Genomic DNA, 17,302 nt, shown 5'->3' with positions numbered 1-17,302 from the left:
TTGTAAATGAAATTATTAGGGATCATAGTTTAGATATGCTCCGTTTCACTGAAACCTTTAAAAAAAAAAAAAAAAAAATCTACTTCCTCAAGTTATTGTTATAAACATGAGCCTCATCTAAAAGGTCGAGGAGGAGGTGTTGCTACAATTTACAGTGTTATTCAAAGGTCTGGATAGAAGTTAAATTATTTTGAGCTGATAATGCTTAATGTGACATTGTCAGATATAAATAAAAAAATCTTTGTTGTCTTTTTTCTTGCAACAGTATATAGACCACCAGGCCATTTTCTGAATACCATCAAAAATGTGCTAATTTTATATCAGATCTAATGGTTGCTGTGGAAAGAGCTTTAATCGTCGGTGACATCAACATCCACATAGATAATGAAAATGATGCACTGGGATTAGCATTTATTGATATTCATTACTCTGTTGGGGTTAGATCCAACAGATCCAACCCACTGCCAAAATCATACATCTAAATGTGTCATATGGAATTGATGTTAATAATAATATAGAAATTTCGATGATATCTCAGATAATTACCTTGTCTCTTGTATGCTGTGCTTAGCAAAGGCCACTCAATCTACATAACGTTATTTTTGAGGTAGAATTATTCTTTCAACTACTAAAGATAGCTTCATTAATTATCTTCCAGATTTGTCTTAAATACTCAGTACACCAAAAATTCTGAAAAACTTGATGTTGTCACAGAAAATATAGATACAGTCTTCTCTAGCACTCTAGACAGCGTTGCCCCCTTTTGATTAAAGTTAAAGAGAACAATCTCTCACCATGGTACAATGATCACACTCATGCTCTCAAGAGAGCAGGTCATAAAATGGAGCGTAAGTGGAAGAATACAAAATTAGACATATTTTGCCATGCATAGTATTAATGTACATTTCTTTACTGATAAAATGGAAATCATCAGAAACAAAATTGAAATTACGCATCTGTCTGCCACAGCACCCCAGAAGACTAAAATTATTCCATACAAGCAACTTCAATCCTTCGATGTTATAAGTCAGGAATAGCTAACAAAAATGATCAAAACCAACAACATATATGTTAGACCCAATACCAACTAAACTCCTAAAAGAGGTGTTTTCTGTAATCTTAGAACCTCTTCTTAATATTATTAACTCATCAATATCCTTAAGGCATGTCCCAAGAAACTTTAAACTGGCAGTTATCGAACCGCTTATCAAGAAACCCCAGCTTGATCCAGGAGAATTGGCTAATTATAGACTGATTTCAAATCTCCCATTTATGTCAAAAAATACTAGAAAAGGCAGTGTCCTCCCAACTATGTTTATTTTTACACAGAAATAGTATATACAAAGTATTTCAGTCAGGATTTAGGCCCCATCATAGTACTGAGACTGCACTTATCAGAGTTACAAATGACTTGATCTTATATGATCGGTCGACCACTATTTCCAAGCTCCTGTCTATGTGAAGACAAATCCAAAGCACTGTGTTTGACCTGAGGTAGACGCAGCAACCCACATTCGTCAAGTACCAAGACCTCTTCCACAGTCACAGGATGCAACTATAGCAAACAAGTTGTCCCATTTGTCGCCCCTTACGATCAGCAAGGGGGTCCGCAGGACCTATTCTATACTGTGTCCCAGAGGTGGGGGACTCGAGTCACATGACTTGACTCGAGTCTGACTCGAGTCACAATTTTCAGGACTTGTGACTTGCTTGATTAAAGTACGAAAATGACTTGACTTGACTTTGACTTGAGAACAAGTTACTTGAGACTTGACTTGACTTGAAGTGGAAGACTCGACAATGACTTGAACTTATAATAAACAAACAGCAATACAATTAATTAAAAAATATATATATTGTGACGTCAGCATCACTATCGGCATATGTGCCTTTAACGCTGCTCAATTCAAACCGCGCCAAACATGGCAGACAGTAGTCGAGCTCCACAAATTGTCTCGTTTGGCTATACAGACTTTGAACTGGACCGTGCCTATAAAAAAGATTTGCCAGTTGCAAAATATGCAAGGCACGAATATCCGACACGACAACCACAACGTCAAATTTCGTTCGACATATCAAGAAGAACCACAAGGAAAGGTAAGAAAGTAATCTCTTTATAGTCAGTTTCACTAAGATCTACGTTATAACGATTACTAATGTAATGAATTAATCATTTCTGTTTGTCATAATTTGGCCTTGATGGCATATTATGTTTTTTCTTATTAGAAATGTGACCATGGCATTATCATTATACTGTTACGTCTCAGTAAATAGATGTAACTTATTGGGGAATTTGACTATAACAGTGGCGTAGCCTGAATTTTTTAATGTTGATTGGCATCTTAAAATGAGCGGGCAGCTCAATATTACATGTAGGTTATAATGTATGTATTAAATGTGCGCATTTTCAAGTTTGTGGACTGCGTGTGGAAACTATAAAGCATTGCGCATAACGTTACTGCATGACAGGCTAACATGGAGGCGCCGATGTGATCACTAGCACGCACCTAAACATTTCTAAGGGGCTGTTTAACTAGGGTTGCCAACCGTTCCGTATAATACGGAATCGTTCCGTATTTGACACATAAAAGTCTTGTTCCGTATTGAACTGATACGGAACGCTCTTTGTTCCGTATTTTTGAGTATCAATTCAGTGCAAATCCATGACTGACACATAGCTTCTATTCTAATATATATGTCAGACAGACTATGAATGAACGAAGACCTGCTTTAATGCAAAATTCGGGGACTTGGCGCCCCCTTGGCGGGCTCTGACCCGCGCTCGCGCCATTGGATGTGCAGTTGCTGCAGCACAGCCTATGAGCGAGCCAAATGGCATAGATATATACACGGCTGTGCAGCTGCAAACGCGTTTTACATATAGGTTTCAGTAAATCGAGGAAAAGGAGTTTCCGAAGACATTTGTTGGCTATGATAAGAAAAACTACTAAATTAAAAAAATATATTTTTTGCACTTGAAAGAACATTCTAGAAGTCTAATTCTATTGAATAAGTTCAGCACAAGGCTACAGAAAACTGTTGTGGTTGGAAACCCTATGTTTAACGTTACACCTGGCCAATTCATGCGTTTTCTCAGATCGGATAGCTGATTCTGATTTATCAAAACGATTCCATTTACACTTGGTCACATAAATGTGGTTTTGCAAATTGATTTTCCTTAAATTACATTATTTTTAAAAATGTAAATAATGTTTGTGCATACGAAAATAAATTTGTTTTAATGTTTACAGGTAATGTTAATGTCTGAACGTTTTGTGTAAACAACACAATTTTATTTTCAGATATTAATGTAGCACAGATATGCATATGATTAATATGCAAATGTATAATAAATAAGATACATAATATATGTATACAAGTTCATCTTTTCTGTGCAAAAATAAATATGTATCGAAAACATTTACCACTATTTATTTTAGTAGTGTGACTTGACTTTACTTGAAACTTATCAGGACTTGACTTGACTTGCTTAGGGTGAACCCTTGACTTGACTTGACTTGCTTGATTTATCTGAACTGCGACTTGAGGCTTGACTCGAGACTTGATGGTTAAGACTTGAGACTTGCTTGGACTTGACCATGTGTGACTTGTCCCCACCTCTGCTGTGTCCCCATGGGGGGACATGGCATATATCAATGAACAGACTTTTAAATAAATCATTTCTTAAATATGCAACCCCAGTACTGAAAATGTTTGCACTGTGGCACAGTACGGGAAATAGTAATTAAAAAAAGCGATTTGTAAATTCTATTCACCCTGTAGGGCCTAAAATTTTGAGTCAGATTGCGCAACATTTTCATATTTCCTGCATGTTCTACATTTATAATGCAGGTAATAGTAATACCCATACACTTTTATTTACTTCAACATGTAGCTGACAGTAAGTAAATCATTACATTCAGATGAACAAATCAAATCAATAATTTTGTCTCTGAATCAAACCGTAATTCCAGAATCTTACAGAACGCTTGTTGACTAAAGTGTGAGTGTGCACAGTGAGAAAGTGCATATTTACTGAGCTCAAAATGTTACAGATGTATATTCATAAACCTTTTAATTTGACGTGCAAATGACATTAAACCGCATCTCTGTAATCTAGCAATGCATAAGAATTGTCACTCCTGTTTATAATCAACGAGGCTGTCTCCATCGCAAGTACGCATCGTTGGTGCAATCTAGTTTTGCTTTGTGAAATTGCGGTGCTCCCTCATAATACAGCAACTTTGACATGAAATGCAAAAAATAGCAAAAATTATGTGTGTAATGCCACCAGAACTACTCGCGAAGAAAAACGCTTAAACACCTGTTACATCTCTCATCTCCATCTCTCTAGGATGTATACAGATATTTTGTCTGCCTTGTAAATCAGTCAACTTTTATATGTAAAATAAATAATAACAATAATATAGTAATATTAATTATATATTAATAAAATATATAATATAAAAATATATGATATATATTTATCTTAATATATAGTATATGTATATAATCTTAAATGCACATCATATCTATTTTCAATATACAGCACAGTACATAGTAATTGACAGCGCTCCAGACTGTGACAAATAATAATAAGTCTTTAGGGCAGAAGTAATAGGTTTGTTTTAGTATAATATTTTTTGAGAGCTCTGTGGTTATAAAGGCCTTGTGTTTGTAAAAAGTGTGAAAGGTTCTGGGTTTGTGAGAGTATCTGTGTCTGTGTTTGAAAGTATGGGAAGTATGACTGAAGTGTGATTGCGTATGGAAGTGTTATATGAGCCCTATAAATATCCATCAAGATAGAGAGGTTGATCCTTTGCTGCGTAACTAATGAGGAGTATGTATGCAATTTACATAAAAAAAAAAAAATCTATTTAGAAGAGATCTGATGATTAAAAACAAAGAGGGCACTTAATAAATATTCTGGTTGTAGAATTAAAACCAATTATAAAAAATATATATTTGTATGTCTGTGTAAATGTGTGTGTGTGTGTGTGTGTGTGTGTGTGTGTGTGTGTGTGTGTGTGTGTATGTATGTTTGTTATATATATATATATATGTGTGTATATGCATATGCATGTATAAACAAAAAATAGCTGTAAAACAAAAATGTGCATGAAATCAAAAGGTTAACTCTTAGCGGACTGGACAATGTTTATTATTGGGCTGTTCTTTTCATGTCATGAAGGAAGCCTGATGTAAGATTAACTAAACTGAGAGGGAGCAGCTGTTGAATGGACATGTGTCAGATCATAACTCCTTTTATATCAAAGTGATGAGTAAGAATATAAGATAATATTATTTTAACATTATTAAATTAAACACTAGAAAGTTGTTTTTGATTCTAAAAATGTCTGGAGAACAATTTAAATGTGAGTGCAGCATTGTCGGTGTATACTTGATCAACCAACAAAAGATAGGCAGAGATTTTTTATTTTTGTTAGGGACTGTCTGATGAAGGCATTGAGGATGGCTTTGAGGGGAAACAGGCCTCTCTTCATGTCTTCAGACAGACAGAAAGGGGCCCCGACTTTAGAAAAAGATAGATAGCAGATAGATAGATATTTTATTTATTTTTTGTTTGGTATACACAGAATAGGTCTTGGTTGATCGTGGGTACACTGAGAAGCTGCATTTGAGACTAAAATTAATGGAAAATAAATTTAAGAATGATTTGGATCATTTAAAAATTGGTCTTTGGGGCAGGTGAAGCCCATGGAGAAAGGTTAAGATTAAATTGAACATCATCACTTCCTCAAATGTGAATGTTAATAACTTCATATTCATGTGTCTATTCTGTGTTTCTTTTGTCATCATGTGTATGTTGTTTCACTAACTCATTCTGGAACTAGTTTCTCACCATTGCAGATGGCTGAGAAAGATGATTTTATAGAAGTTACTAATGCTGCAGGAGGAAATCCGGAGACAAAGATGACTGAAAATGATGTGATTGAGCTGATATATCCTCCTGCGCTCATTTCTGCTGGTAATCATTATTGATTTGCCATTTATAATGTGGATTAAAATTTATCTGGAAAAAGTTGATTTCAGTCTTATACGATCACTTTATGATTTTCCAGAATGCCATCAATGGGGTTCAATACCCGTGTCTAAATTGTTCTGAGGGTCTAAATTTAAATCCAGCAGCTAACCACTGATTTATTGATTTGAAGAGTAAATATCACAAACGTATGGCAAAGTTGGTATAATATAATAATTGAAACAACATTCTTGAGAGGGGAATAATATTATATTGTGTGTTACCATTGATTAAATAAACAAAAAACAGATGAAGTACTGATCAATGTAAATGGTCCAATGCAACAGAAAGACCAAACTGGGAGGAAATTGATTCCTCCAATGATATGTTATATATTTGATCATTCTTTTATTGATTTAATACTCTGAATTACTCTGATGTAGTCTGAAACTATGAAAAACAGCTTAGCTTGCAGGAAAATTAATTAATATATTAATCAAATGAATGTAGAAAGTAATGATTGTTAGTTAATATAAAACATGAAACCATATGAGGTGGTTACGGTGTTCTTTATGCATATAAAATGAAATAGTCATGCTGTTGCCATCATTGAAGCAAGTTAGGACAGGATGACCCGCTGAAGGAGAGAAGGTGGAAAACAATTGCGGCCTACAATACCAATGAATAAGAAAGACATATTAATATGGATGTTATTACTGACATACTTGGGACAAGTGTTGCCCCCAATACAGGGCCTACCAGAGAAACGTCCCAAGAAGGACCAGGATCCCCAGATGAACAATTCTATGAAAGCACACTGCAGAGCGGGTTCCCTACAATCAGCCTTGGGGATCTTGGTTGGCCTTTCCAATGAAGTTGACCTAAAACGAAATACTCCAGAAAGTGAATTCAGAAAGTACAGAGCACTTGACGGACTGTATTGAAGTATCTATGAATTTGGACTTCCCAACAATGAATACGAGGCAAGTTTCAGACGAAGAAGAGGAGTAAGCACAAAACCAAGAACCCGAGGAAGAAGATGATCAGCAGGAACCGGCTACAGAATCTGAGGAAAGAAAAGAGGAAGGAGAAGAAGGACAAACGCACGTAGGGGAAGAGCACGCTTCGGCAGAAAGAGGGATTGAAGTAAGTGCCGCAGTAGAGCAGGAAAGTATAGAAAGTGAGCTGGAAGTACATGTCACAGAGGAACAGGACCAAGAAGGGGAAGAAGGAGAAAGACAAGAAGAAAGTGATCATCCTGCTGAAACAGATACAGAAGCAACTGAAGGAAATGAAACAGGCCAACAAGCGCAGACCTTCGATGAAGCGTTGTGGGACATGGAGGAAAGACGGAAGCTCAAGGAGGTATTAGTGTGGATGATGCTGTTACTAACATATTTGGGACAGGTATTGCCTCCCATATAGGGACTACCGGAGAGGAGATCCAGGAAGGCCCAGACTCCCCAGGCGAAGGACCGTCACAACGACCATGGTATGATGAATTTCCTACAATTGACATCTCAGACCTTCAATATTATTTCCCTGAATGAGAAGAGACTAGATAACATAGCACAAGAAATTAGAAAGAAGCAAACACCTGGATCATTAAACAAAGGTGAACCCGAAAAGCAAAGAATCTGGATAAGCAATTTGGCCAAGCAGAACAAACCGAATAATCCGCCTAAAAAGACACCTGACAAAATAATCAGCCAAAGACTGAAAAAGCCAATACATTTAGAAAATGATATGAAACCCATAGAGTCAGCAGGAACAGAGGAATTATTAGAACAGGCAAATCAAAATGACTGGTATAAATGGGCCAGATATACAGCTAAGCAAGCAAAAATGACAAACTGTGTAATGTGCTCGCCCACTCCATTGAAAAAATTGGTAGTAGTCCCGAATCAGTATGATTATAAGCATTGCGCTGAGTATTATGCCAAAAATTGGGGTAAAACAGGGAGAACAATGTTCTGCCCAGCAGAATGTTTGGCATTCTTGGGTCATCCGGAATATGATAAACATTATAAGATGATATGGTGGGGAGATGAATGCAGAAAATTAGACGTACGTGTGGATAATGAGAAAAAAGAAAGCCCATTATCATATACAATAAATCGACAACTGGACTATGAATGTTTTAACAAAACTAAAAGGAAAAACGAATGTAGGACAATTTAAGGGCAATTGCGTAATATGGCATTTAGATGATGAAATGTTTTTTAATGATAATGTGATTAGGTTTATTGGACCGCAATATGCAACAGCGACATTAGGGCAGAATTTTACTGCGAACATGACTCCAGGATGTCTAGGTGTAGTTGTCGGTCATTGCCTTACAGGATGTGAAAATCAAACTCTAGTATCGCCTGCGATAAAAATCCATGAGGAACAAACGGAAACTATAGCGGACTATTTTTGGTTATGTGGGAGAGGTCAATTGAAACCCGCACTACCTAAAAGCTGGAAAGGACTGTGCGCTAGAGTAAGGCTAATACAAGAAGTAACTATGGTGGAATGGGACCCCTCTGAAATCCAAACTGCACCAAAACCTTTAGTACACAACAAAGCAAGGGTGAAAAGAGCATACACCCCAGATCCTGATGTCTACCTGGATGCAATTGGCCAACCAAGAGGAATACCTCAAAAGTTTAAAGCTAGAGATGAGATTGAATCAGGCTTTGAGTCAATGTTCATATGGGTAACACCTAACAAAAATTTAGAATGGATTAATTATATTTTCTATAACCAACAGAGATTTATAAACTATACTGACGAGGCACTGGAGGCATTAGGAGACCAATTAGCAGCCACTAGTAAAATGGCATGGCAAAATCGTCAAGCACTGAATTGGTTATTAGCAGATAAAGGAGGAGTATGTGTTATGTTTGGAGCAGATTGCTGTACATACATACCAAGTAATACATCTCCAGAAGGAGCTTTTACCCAGGCAATGAAGAAACTGCATGACCTGCGAAAGGAAGTTAAATCTAATGCCGGTAGAGATCAGCTTGTTGGGACATGGTTGGATGATCTTTTTGGTTCATGGAAGATGGGGCTAATGAAAATAGGTATAATAATACTTATAGGACTGACCTTATTTGGTTTATTGTTTTGTTGTATTATACCCATTCTGAGATCAATAATGACTAGAACAGTGGCTAAACAAATGGTAACTGTTTCAATGCTACCACCGGGAACAGGGATAGAAACTAGGTACTGTACCATTGGGCCAGGATTGGATGAACTTGATGAGATTTACTGAGAATCAATCCAGAAACAACACTGGAATTTAAGGGGAATTTTATTTTTGAACACTTTTCTCATGTTTTTGATAGTAAGGGAGATAGCATGTCTATTGTACTTTAATTTTACATAACAGAATAGATAGCAACTCAAGAAGCTAGAGGGCGTTTTGTTTGTTATTTTTGGCATATTCCCCTTTTACTCTCAATGTATATCTTTATGACAATGTACCTAATCAAGTAGAAATAGTGTTGCTCATGATTATGTTTAAGAAAAATATACATGTGAAATAATTGCCAAGAGAAGACATGTGAGGGAGACATTTGAAGAAAGGAGCGACGAGCACCTCAGTGCTTGGCTGCAAGAGCAAATAGACTCAACTGGTGGTTTAAAAACCCGCTGTCTGCTCCAACACACCACCAGATAACGCTCCAGGCTACCGGAATTGTCTGCGAGTTCCTCTGGCAATGAAGGATGAATATTACTATGTTACTTTTACTAGTGTTTTGTTAAGCATTATATATATATATGCTTATCTTCTACTTAATGGATAATCAACTGTACTCTACATCACGCAAGGCTTTATAGTTGCATGCACATGCTTATTACAAATGAGTTGATTTTTGTCACCCACCCCCAGGAACAGTGATAGCTAGAGGACTGGGATCTTTTACTCCTTTCTAGCCAAGTGTGGGTTTGGTCCCAAGTTCTGCAGAGTGCAGCCCCATAAAGACGGCATTGGATAGTGCAGTGAGTGGCCTACTTTGGCTACATGATGGAATGGGACAGGCTGGCTTGTGTGACTGCACTCTGCAGGGCTCTACGCTAACTTTTTTCCCAAGGAGTACATGCGCTCCTAAATGAAAAAATTTTTAGGAGCACAGTGAAAATTAAATACAGAGTTTATTAACAAACAATTTATTACATACATATTTATACTGCGTGTATGAGTGTGTGCGCGTGTACTAAGGGACAGCACATACCTCCCAAATCACAAATGACCCATGCCTACTAAAATCAAAGGACATCAGTTGTCCAGCTGCTTTTGTATGTTGACAGTCTGGCATACTTAGAGGTCAGCCAGCGATCTCACATGTCAGCAATTTGACCGATCATCTCCAAACATTGTCGTATGTGGGATTAATGTAAACTCAGTTTTTGTGGTGGAGTCTGATAAGCGGCCCAAATTTTACGAAAGGTTCTTCTTCTTTCACAATGAAGTATGCAATGTTTATCTTTATTTTCAGCTGCTTCCTCTTCTCCTCCTCAGACTGCAGCACTTGCCTCCTCAAGGCTGCTGACACAGAGCCTGATGGTTTCTCCTGTCTCATCCAGAGCACTGGATATGCCACCATGAGATGTTTCGCTACACTATCTCTTTTCAGATTAACAATGGGCATTCCGGCTCTTTTCATAATTGGTGTTAAAACAATTTGAATTAAATTATTAAATGTAATTACACTCTACCTTAACCACAATGTATTTAAAAATGCATTGATTTGTTAAGAAAAATAATACTATTAAACATTTGCATAAGGAAATACTGTATACTGTACGTTTGTGGTTCATTTTTTGGTTCATATTTCTTAAATAAATGAAAAGAAAAAAAGTATACAAAGCTTGAATTTCCAAATGTCTAAAAGTTTTAAAGCATTTCTTTTTGGTTTGCATTCTGAAAATAATTAGAATAGTTTGCCCAAAAAATGAAAATTCTCATTATTTACTCCTTATATCATATCCTTAGAAGAATATCTCAGCTCTTCAGGTCTATACAATGCAAGTGAATGGGTGCCAAAATCCACATAAGGGAAACATAAATGTACTCCAGACGACTCTGGTGGTTAAATCCATATCTTCTGAAGTGATATGATAGGTGTGGGTGAGACTATTTAAGTCCTTAAGTCCTTCATTTTCACCTTCTTCTGTATTTGGTGATTCACATTCTTCGTACATATCGCCCCCCTACTGGGCAGGGAGGAGAATTTATAATAACCACACCTATCATATAATGTCTGAACACATGGATTTAACCACTGGAGTAATATGGATTAATGTCATGCTCCTTTTATGTGGATTTTGGAAATGTAAAATTTTGGCACACATTCACTTGCATTGTAGGGAACAACAGAGCCAAGATGAGTCTTCTAAAAACCTTAATTTATGTTCTGAAATAGAAAGAATGTCATACACATCTGGAATGCCAGAAGGGTGAGTAAATTACAAGAGGATTTTCATTTTTGGGTGAACTATTCATTTTATAGTAAAGAAAAATCAAGTGGAAACATTTCTGATTAGGTGCAGGTGATCGTTATTAGTGTCAGTCTGTGTGCGACATCAGCGGCTCCTTTGGCTTGGATAGATGACACAGAAGAGCGTTATGAATTACTGATATTTGTGAGCCCTACACCCTTCAACCCTCCGAAGCTCTCACTCTGGAGGGAAAATCCTACAAAAGATATTAGGGCATAGGGATGAGCCCTTCGGGATGGAAAGGCCTCAATATACTTCTGTAGAAGTTCTTATTCGTTCTTCGTTCATGGGTAAAAAAAGTTCGAAACAGCCGAGCAACGGTATGCTTTCAGGAATCAGACACCCACCACACCTTTACATTTAAATATGAGGACACTCAAGACATGTAAAACCTTAACTAATGTGACAATACATTTTGTTAATCAATGACTTTATGCCTCATTTTATGAGTAGAATTCACATGAGGTCAGTAAATGCAACTGTTTTAACCACTCGATGATGATTTAAAGCAATATATTGTATATGCGTTTGATGTTTTGATACTGAATTCATGGAGCTATTTAGCTAACACCAAGCTATACGTGGCCATAATATGTTCCAATTACACTCTGTTATTGTAATGTATTATGATACTACTGCAAAGTGGGTGTACTGTTAATGGGGAGGTTATGATAAGACAGGCATGTCTTACTTTAGCCAGACATATGAATGGCTTTCACTGCAGATGAATGGGCACTTGAGAGTATTTGAGTAGATTTTATTTATTTTGTAGATTAAATAAACAAAATCGCATGTAATATTCTTGTAAAATCTCTCTACGTGAATGATTATACATGAACTCACATCCTTTCACATTTGAGGAAACGTCCTCTCACTTTCAAATGCTTTTATTATCAGCAAACTTAACATGTGTAAATATTTGTATAAGCATAAAAGATTCAACAACTAAGACATAAACTAAACAAGTTTCACAGACAAAAGTAACTGTCAGTATCTGGTGTGGCCATCAGCTGCATTAAGTACTGCAGTGCATCTCCTCATGGACCTGGCAAATCTGCGACAGATTTGCCAGTTCTTGCTGCGAGACGTTACCCCACTCTTCCACCAAGGCACTTGCAAATTCCTGGACATTTCTTGGGGGAATGGTCCTAGCCCTCACCCTCCGATCCAACAGGTCCCAGATGTGCTCAATGGGATTGAGATCCGGGCTCTTTGCTGGCCATGGCAGAACACTGACTTTCCTGTCTTGCAGGAAATCATGCACAGAACGAGCAGTATGGCTGGTGACATTGTCATGCTGGAGGATCATGTCAGGATGATCCTTTAGAAGGATATCACATGATTGAGGATGTCTTCCCTGTAACGCACAGCATTGAGATTCCCTGCAATGCCAACAATCTCAGTCCGATGATGCTGTCACACACCGCCCCAGACCACGAGAGACCCTCCACCTCCAAATCGATCCCGCTCCAGAGTACAGGCCTTGTGTAAAGCTCATTCCTTCGATGATATACACGAGTCCGAAAACCACCCCTGGTGAGACAAAACCGTGACTCGTCAGTGAAGAGCACTTTTTGCCAGTTCTGTCTGGTCCAACGAAGGTGGGATTGTGTCCATAGGCGACATTGTTTCTGGTGATATCTGGTAAGGACCTGCCTTACAACAGGCCTACAAGCCCTCAGTCTAGCTTCTTTCAGTCTGAGTACTGATTGAGGGATTGTGCATTACTGGTGTAATTTGGTCAGTTATCGTTGCCATCGTGTACCTGTCCCGCAGGTGTGATATTCAGATGTACCGATTCTGTGCAGATGTTGTTACACGTGGTCTGCCACTGTGAGGACAATCAGCTGTCCTTCCTGTCTCCCTGTAGCACTGCAATTTCTTGTCCAGGCCACATCTGCAGTCCACATGCCTACATGCAGCATGCCTAAGGCACATTCACGCAGATGAGCAGATTTTCAGAGGCAGTATAAAGGTCTCTTTAGTGTCCTAAGTTTTTATAACTGTGACCTTAATTGCCTACCGTCTGTTAGCTGTTAGTTTCTTAATGCCCGTTCCACAGGTTCATGTTCATTAATTGTTTATGGTTCATTGAACAAGCATGGAAAACATTGTTTAAACCCTTTACAATAAAGATCTGTTAAGTTATTTGGATTTTTACAAAATTATCTTTAAAATACAGTATACTGAAAAAGGGATATTTCTTTTTTTGCTGAGTTTTATGTAGGTAAATTTGCCCCAGCTCTCTAATAATTCAGCTTTCAGTGTGGGCTGGTCAAAACATGGAACAGGAATGGTTCTGCGAGCCACTCAAGACATTTCAGAGGGCCATATTCGGGCAGCGGGACGTAGTTTGGGGACGCCTGAGCTACACTTATCAAATCAATGAACAAACAACACAGTCTTAAATTACAATGTCTTAAAATGAATACCTATTAAGCAAGTTTCTGCAACACAGCAGATACAGCTTGTCCTTCAACTGCAGTATGTCAACATCACACTATCCACAGGCAAACACAACAGCACCATACTTTACACAGTAAAAGTCTATATTAGGAGCATGGGTCTCCACACTGTGTACATGTCTCATATTTTCCATAAACATCCTGGACCTCATGGTTATGAGTGTCAACAGCCACAGCAGGGCACTGCATGCAGAACACACACACACACACACACACACACACACACACACACACACACAAAGTGTGTGTAAAAAGCCACAAACTGGATGTTGTTTATTACACTAAAATGGATACCATACTCTGTCAACCCAGTTTCTAATCAGTGTAATAAAACAATATGGATACTTATACATCAATCAGAATAAACCCATTCTCTGTCGTTGTATGAAAAACTAAATAAATAAATAAAAATAAGATGCAATGAAAGCGAATGATGACTGCAGCTACAATTATGAATAATATTTCATTTTGTGTTAGAACAGAAGAAACCATGCCATATGGGTTCGGAGCAGCATGAGTAACAGTAAACAAAGACCATTTTTAATGTTCAATCGAGTCTGTAGCTGAACTCATTGGGACTGGAGCCCAGCTGCTTGCCTTGTGTTCCCAGTGACTACAGCACGCGCACACACACACACACACACACACACACACACACACACACACACACACACACACACACACACACACACACACACACACCTGAGAGACAGACAATTACCTAGAGATTACCACAGCAGGTTCCAGACTTCCAATCAGCTAATAAATGTCTCCTACACAATCCTAATTGCATTTAGTCATTAGTCCTCGGAGACCACGCCTGCACGGAAACAACCTAGAAAAACACGTCTACCTACAAAATCAGAAATTTAGACTCGTCTTCTGGATTAAGCATAAGGTTTATTTGATGCCATATATCAGTAAACAAATTGCATATCTATATATAGCATTTCTGTTTAAGAATAGGGGAGACCAAGGAAAGTTGTCACAAGGGCTACAAATGTCCAATATATCACAAATGCTTGTTTACTCTTGCAGTGGTTTTGTATGTTGGTTGCAAACACCCATTACAAAAGTGATTTAAAACTTCAGTGGAATACAATAAAGCAAAGGTCAAGAATATAATGAAAGTAGATTTTAATTGAAAGGTGGAACAGTGTTTGTATGAAAAGGTTATTTATCATAAAGATCAGGTCGGGGCAAGTTGCCACATGTGTTTTTTTTATTGCCGTTATAAATAAATGAATATTGACCATTTCTGTTTTTTCAAAAAGTGGTTAGATATTTAAATTATTTTATTTTTGCTGTTTCATGAATTGTTTCTGTTTGCATTTGGCTAAAAAGCCCGTTCAGTGGCAAGCTCCCATTATGACAACTTACCCCATAAGGTCAACATTTGTTCATTGAAGCAGCATGATCACACCAGAAGTCGACTTGTCTCCAAATGTAACAGTAGTGTGACCGGATGCACATCATGTCAGCAACATAGGAGACTTTGGTTCGGATCCCACGTTAAAAATAAGAGAAATCGTGTTTGCATAATCCAGGACGAGAGCTAGCAATAGTTGTATTTTCCCTTCTGACAATCTATTTTTGCACCACTGATGTTAGGTTTAGTTTTGGGGTACATTTTTATAAAATATGCATTCCTCTTCACTCTATTACAGCCAGTACAGCTAAAAAACTGGCTCCACAACTCACTTTTGGCTACTTTCTGTGGACATTTCGTCACGGACGTTCACACGTGCCCATACTTGCATATGTCTAACAACACTTACCGCTTCGGCCACTGGGGGCACTGTTGCACATTTTGGTAAGCACACATCGATTTTAGCTAAAGAAAAGTCAACCTACTGTTTCCAATTTCACTGTGAGATCAGTCTGACTGAACTGTAACCTTATAACTGGGCAAAAATGGTGAAAAATCAATAGGTTTTTTTGTAGCCACAACTTTTGTAGCCGAGAAATTTCAAAAACTGAGAATTATTCACTAGAACTAAAAATGTGACAACTAGCCCCAGTCTCCACCAATTTCATTTGTAAATCTGCACTGACCAAACACTGATTTTTACTTAAATTATAAATGGACAACTTTTATCTACAACAGCCAAGTATAGTCCAGAAACCTGCGACCAGTGACTTACATTTCCAGTTACCTTTCTATGATTTCATTATGGAACCGAGTTGTTACATATCAGTAGAGAAGGCGTGTCTCTGTACCATTTACTTTTCCCTTTTTAACCTCTAAATGCCTCAAAGTTGTACAAATGTAAATGATGTTTGCTTCGATGCTAGGCTAACTTTTGGCATTATGAGAGATCTGAACATCCTTTTAAATTACCGTCTCGTCCTGTTATCATTCGATAACAACATTCAGCATGTTCACACCAATGCCATGGCATAATTTAATCACAACATGGAAACCAAGAGAATTAAAGCATAACCTTTTGCATGCATCAAAGCAAAGACAACAGAAAAGATCTACAGAAAGTTGCGATGATCAACAGATGATACACTGTATCCACTGGAATCGCTGCTCTCGTTAGATCGTAACACTGGAACGTTTGAATGCAGACGGGTACATTTAAAGGCGCATCGCGAATATAACGAATACATTTATAAAACATTGTATAGTATACCTACCATGAGCTCTCCTCTGCAGGAACCCACATAATGGATGTGCATTGATTTATCTTTGAGTAACTCACTCTGTAAGAGTCTCTGCTTAAGCAATTCATAGTTGAACGGATTGGAAATCTCAGTTTGTGAAGTTGATGGATAATTGGTAACAGAAGCACGTAAGGAGGTTTCTAGGTTTTGTCACCATCACTGGTGACTACATTCAAGGCGGGGCGAGACCTCCTGTTTTGAGTGCGTGTAGGAGGGGTGTACGGATATGGATGGCAAATAAACGTGATGCCTCATTCATTTCACAGATTATGAACAGTTGTCTTCAGTTCAGCGAGATAATTTACTGCCATACTGTGTCCTCTAGTGTAGTGGTTTTGTCTGATTAAATAATAATAATTATTGATCATCATTTTATTGCTAGAACTGTGTTGGTGATATAATGTAAAAGACTAACATAAATGTATTAAATCTGTACACGTGCCAGTTGCCAAACACACGTCTGGATGACGTACACACACAATATATAAAGGCCTATATATATATATATATATATATATATATATATATGATAGATAGATAGATAGATAGATAGATAGATAGATAGATAGATAGATATATTGTGTGTGTGTGTACCTCATCCATATGTGTGTTAAATTTGTGTATATATATTAGCCTATTTTTTTAATTTACGCACTTAATTTTTATTACAAAATTCCACAACAAAATT

The 17,302-nt window shown here is 37.5% G+C and overlaps 1 protein-coding gene across 1 annotated transcript in view; it reads right to left on the bottom strand.

Moving 5' to 3' along the window:
• The window catches only part of sgms1b (sphingomyelin synthase 1b), a 46,815-nt gene extending 30,051 nt beyond the window's left edge, over positions 1 to 16,764 (bottom strand). Inside the window, exon 1 of the mRNA XM_052113136.1 lies at positions 16,588 to 16,764. The gene's annotated coding sequence lies outside the window, so the exon portion shown is untranslated. The remainder of the gene's footprint in view (positions 1 to 16,587) is intronic.
• Between the last annotated feature and the right edge of the window lie 538 nt (positions 16,765 to 17,302).

Source organism: Xyrauchen texanus, chromosome 40 (assembly GCF_025860055.1).
Source record: "Xyrauchen texanus isolate HMW12.3.18 chromosome 40, RBS_HiC_50CHRs, whole genome shotgun sequence".
Classification (NCBI taxonomy): Eukaryota; Metazoa; Chordata; class Actinopteri; order Cypriniformes; family Catostomidae; genus Xyrauchen; species Xyrauchen texanus.
Note: the sequence above shows the minus strand (reverse complement) of the source record. Positions and strands in the feature narration are given on the sequence as shown.